Source organism: Triticum urartu, chromosome 2 (genome assembly GCF_003073215.2).
Source record: "Triticum urartu cultivar G1812 chromosome 2, Tu2.1, whole genome shotgun sequence".
NCBI lineage: Eukaryota > Viridiplantae > Streptophyta > Magnoliopsida > Poales > Poaceae > Triticum > Triticum urartu.
The window spans coordinates 708,861,911-708,867,377 of NC_053023.1; positions in this window are offsets into that span (position 1 = coordinate 708,861,911).

Here is a 5,467-nt window from a genome sequence, read left to right on the forward strand (position 1 = left end):
CGCAGCTGCTCCAACAAGGGAAGCATACACTAGAAGGGAGCTATAGTACCCACTCAACAGTTCCCTGCATCGAATGCGCGTGCCCGACATGGACAGCCACAACAACTGCAGGGCCATCGACAAGTTAGCACATGATGCTCACTCCTATGGATGGAAGCCAGATAGGTTGTACCCTCATCTTACTTGTGTGCAACATTTATGGCTTTGTTATTCACCTAAGCATGGAATATAGATCATCACATTTCACTGTATATTCATGCTGATCTCTTACGGGTCTTGTTTAGGAGTTAACGCTGTTCCATAGTTCAGCTAAGATACTTGTTCTTTAGGTAACGCTGTTCCATAGTTATCGTCCATCAGCCAATGCTATCCCACAGGCTGGTGATTATAGTATTATACCACTTCTAGTATTACCTATGTTGTTCTTTAATACTTTTGTGTGCCATCTAGTTAATCTCGAGTACAAACGATACATATTCTCTATCTTTCATCTGTGTTCTCCCTTTAGTTTATGAGACCTGTTGCTGCTAGTTAACCCCAGTCCTACTATTTATGTCGTCTTCTACAGGCACTCATTACATAAATCTAACTACTAGTTGTCTTCCATGCATGTCAGATATAATTTCACACACTGATATATCCACAAGAACATCACGGAGCAATGTAAAGGCCAATAAACTTGATGTCAATGATACCCAATATGATGGAACATGTAAAGGCAGTTCTTCAGAAGACTTGCAGAAAGGTGATGAATCCTCTTCACCCCACAAGGTCCTTGCTCTAACTTGGCTTGTGATATGGGTAGAACATGCATATAATGTCCTGGAGTGTATCTACTCTGTTGCAATGCCATGTGCTTAGCATGCTGATCATGCATGTAAATATGTCATGCCTTCCTGTTTTTCAGTACCTATTCCATTCATGATAACATGTTTCCAAATTCAAGTACTGTCATTCTACTCTATCGCAATGCCATCTGCTTAATTTGGACATCATGCTTCTGAATATCTTATGCATTGTTATTCATCAGTATGTACTTCATCTGTCTACCATACCATGTTTTTTTACATTGAAGTGATGTTCTAGTGCTCTGTTGCAATGCCATCTTATTTTCCCAATCATACACGTGTATGTTGCCTTAGTTATTTCTGTACGTATTCCGCTAGCATACAATTTTACATTCAACTAGTGTTTTTTTTGCTGTGTTGTCCTATCGTATCCCTAGCTCTTACACCATACTCCCTCCGTCCGGATTACATGTTGCCGAAATGGATAAAAAAGGATGTATCTAGAACTGAAATACGCCTAGACCCATCCATTTTTTCGGATGGAGGGAATACATGTCAATATGTCATTCCTTTCTATTCTTCAGTACCTATTCCATCTCTCTACTGTCGCATGTTTTATAATTAAAGCACCATTCTTCTATACAAGGCATGCAAGGGGAAGACGACTATGTTAGAATCTAAAGGGTTACAAACAAGGCCTTTGCAGATCCAAATGCCAGGAGATAATAAACCAACTCCAGTTTTTATAGATACTGCTCCAGCACAGAGAAACACAACTCCCACTAATAATAAGTAGATTCCAGTGGCCAAAGAACTAGTCCGCTCCAGTCCAGCAAAAATATGTCAACTCAATTCTAAGAAGCGTGTGCGTATCCTTGCATCATGAAATTTTATAGCATGCTGATCATATTTTCTACATGTTTCTTACCCATCTCTCTTTTAGAAAATAAGTTTAACAGATAGAAGAATTTCTGCAATGGTATCGTTTATGAGGAAAGATTCTTGCAGGAATTCTCTGTGCTCCAATGTAGATGTAAGTACCTATTGTATATCACTATATTTTTACATTAGCATGTATTTTGTTAATCGGCATGAATCCAACCTTTATCTGATCTAAATTTAGTTGTAGCAAAATGTATGATTAAAGGCCACAATGTTGATTTTTGCAAGGAAAACTTCCTGGTAGTTTTGCATCCTGAGTTGCATGAGTGTACTATCTCATATCAGTGGGTTTGAATACTTTGGTTCTACAGTGGGTTTTTCAGTGTTTTTTTCTACTGTGTTGTCGTGTCGTATCCCTAGCTCTTACATCATACTCCCTCCGTCCGGATTAAATGTCGCAGAAATGGATAAAACTGGATGTATCTAGAACTGAAATACGCCTAGACCCATCCATTTATTTCCGGATGGAGGGAATACATGTCAATATGTCATGCCTTTCTATTCTTTGGTACCTATTCCATCTCTGCTGTAGCATGTTTTTATAACTGAATCACCATTCTTCTATATAAGGCATGCAAGGGGAAGACGGCTATGTTAGAATCTGAAGGGTTACAAACCAGGTCTTTGCAAAAGATCCAAACGCCAAGAGATAATAAACCAACTCCATTTTTCATAGATACTTCTCCAGCACAGAGAAACTCAACTCCCACTGATAATAAGCAGATTCCAGTGGCCAAAGAACTAGTCCGCTCCAGTCCAGCAAAAGAATGCCAACTCCATTCTAAGAAGCGTGTGCGTATCCTCGCATCATGAAATTTTATAGCATTCTGATCATATTTTCTACATGTTTCTTACCCATCTCTATTTTATAAAATAAGGTTAAATGATACAAGACTTCCTCCATTGGGATCGTATTCGAGGAAAATATCTTGCGGGAATTCTATGTGCTCCAATGCTGATGTAAGTACCTGTTGTATATCACTATATTTTTACATCAGCATGTATTTTGTTAATCGGCATGAATCTAACCTTTATCTGATCTAAAATTAGTTGTAGAAAAATGTTAAAGGCGCCAATGTTGATTTTTGTAAGGAAAACTGCCTGGTAGTTTTGCATACTGAGCTGCATGAATGTACTATCTCATATCACGCACATTACTGAATTGTAGTGCTTCTCTGGTTGCCCATTCATTCATTGTGTCAATGTTGCTTTCGTATTACCTTACCTGGCTGATGTTAGCTGTGCCATATTGTGTTAATTTGGTGTAGGATAGTTGCCCAAACATTCGTTGTGTTAATGTTGCTTTCCTATTATCTGACTTGGCTAATGATAGCAATGCTAGTGTGTTAATTTTGTGCAGGCTACTGAAGATAAGAATACAAACTCTGAAAACAGCAAGGCAACCCCATTGTTTCTTTCCAGTAAATCTAGGCCAGGTAATATGGCAATAACTCATGATTAATCTGTTTGGTTCCCGTCCTAATTTATGTTATGATGCAGTGGTCGAGACACCCTCCACTATCAATAATACAAGCCTGCCAAAATCGCCATCTGAATCTATTCAGTATCCTCTGTCTCGAATGCAACAGAATAAATGTATGTTTGTGAACCAATTAATGGCTGAAGCAATGATGAAAGTGGTGCATGAATCAGAGGTGCAGAGTCGTGCGACACAACAACTGATCAATGTTTTCAGAGATAGTGTAGCAAAGCAGCAAGAACTTGCCCACATGCTTATGGGCGTCATCTGTGCTGAGGTTGCAGATTGTGACATTGTAGATGGTTAGGTTCTGCTCATTTATTTGCACTGGCATCAATCTTTGATTGCCCAGTGGATGTAATTTCCTGTAATATATGCTGGATGTGCAACGTTATTCCCTGTATGCCGTACCTTTGCTTGATCGTTTTTGGTCCTGTGCATAATTGCTCGTCGTAATGGGCTCAAATTATCTAATTTGGCCTAGAGACATGGATGAACTTTAGTGGGCCCATTAAGTTAATGGGCCGTTACTAGGCCAAAAGTTAATGGTCGGCCCTCTTACCTCCCGGGTCGTTAACAGGCCAACATCGAAGCGGGCAACAGGTGGCCCCAATTTATTTCACGGGACGTTACTAAGTTTGGGCTACATATGGCCCAACTATACTATAGGCCTTTAGCAAGCCGAAAGAGGCAGCGGGCTTGTACTGGACCATGAAGAGCATGGGCCTCTAAGAGGCCGAAAGTCAGGTCGTATTGTAAACGGCACAACTGTGTTGTGGGCCTTTAGCAGGCCGAAAGAGAAACGGGGGTGGTATTGGACCATGAAGGGCATGGACCGTTAAAAGGCCAAAACTAAGGCCCGACTACAAATTGCCCAACTCATTTATGGTCCGTTAACAGGCCAAAAGGCACACAGGGCCGGGAATTGGCCCAACACTTAAATGGGTCGCTAAAAGGCCAAAACTCAGGTCCGACTACAAATGGCCCAACTAATTTATGGGCCGTCAACAGGATGAAAGTGACACTGGGCCAGAAATTGGCCCAACACTTAAATGGGCCGCTAAAAGGCTGAAACTCAGGTCCGACTACAAATGGACCATCAGATTTATGGGCCGTCAACAGGCTGAAAGACACACCGGGCCGGAAATTAGCCCAACATTTAAATGGGTCGCTAAAAGGCCGAAAGATGTACATCCTCAAAATTGGCCCATCCATTAAATGGGCCGTTAACAGGCCGAAATCTCATCGGGACGATATTGAGCCCAAAATATAGCGGGCTGTTAACGGGCTCGAACTGACGATGGGCTACAATGGTGTCAAATCTTTAACGGGCCATTGACGGGCTGAATTGGCACATCTCGTATGGGCCGTGGGCTTAAATGGACCTGACACAAGTAGGCCTTATATGGGCTGGCCTGCTAATTTTTACTGGGCCGGCCTTTTTCACCGGAATGGGCCACTATCAGGCCGTGCCACGTGTCGAACTATCATAGGTGCCTCCTATCCAATGAGTGGATGACATCTGTCCCAACGGTGAGGCAACACATGTTTCCTGCGGCCAATGATGATTTTACACGTGGAAAATCCCCATTGGTCCGGGTTGTTAACAGGTTATCGGATCCAAAACCGGACCCGATAGCTTAACAGCGCTCCGTTACGGTGGATGCCATGTGTCGGTCACCCTTGACGAAAGCACTTCTATGACACGCGATTTATTGTCATGGAAGTGGACACTTTTGTGATGATAATTTTGGTAATGTCATGGAACACTTCTACGACAGCACATGTATGACTATCTTGATTCTGTCACAAAATCGTCATGGATGTACATGCATGACAAAAAACGCGACCTACTGTGACAAACACGTATCATCACGGAAGTGTATTTTTTGTAGTGCATTGTTGAGGAACACCGTACCCTCATGGGTACGGTGGTTGAGAGGGTTCAGTCTGCCAAGAGCGGACTGAACGAAGCCTGCACAAGCCTTCTAATAGGCTTTGAGGTAAGCGACGCAATTATATAAAAAGAATGTCATAGTATAGACAGTAGCCCCTGAGACTCTGTCCGGTGTTCGGAAAGAAAAGCCGGACAGAGGATCAAGTAATTTTCGCAGGAGCCTAATTAAATATGTTTTATGTGAATAAGCAGATGTCGTTGCTGGCCGCAACCTCTCATGCTGCTGAGGTCTCCATACTAAAGGGAGTCTGGAGCGGGCCGAGGAAGAACTCGGCCGTGTAAAAAAGCAGCTAGAAGACA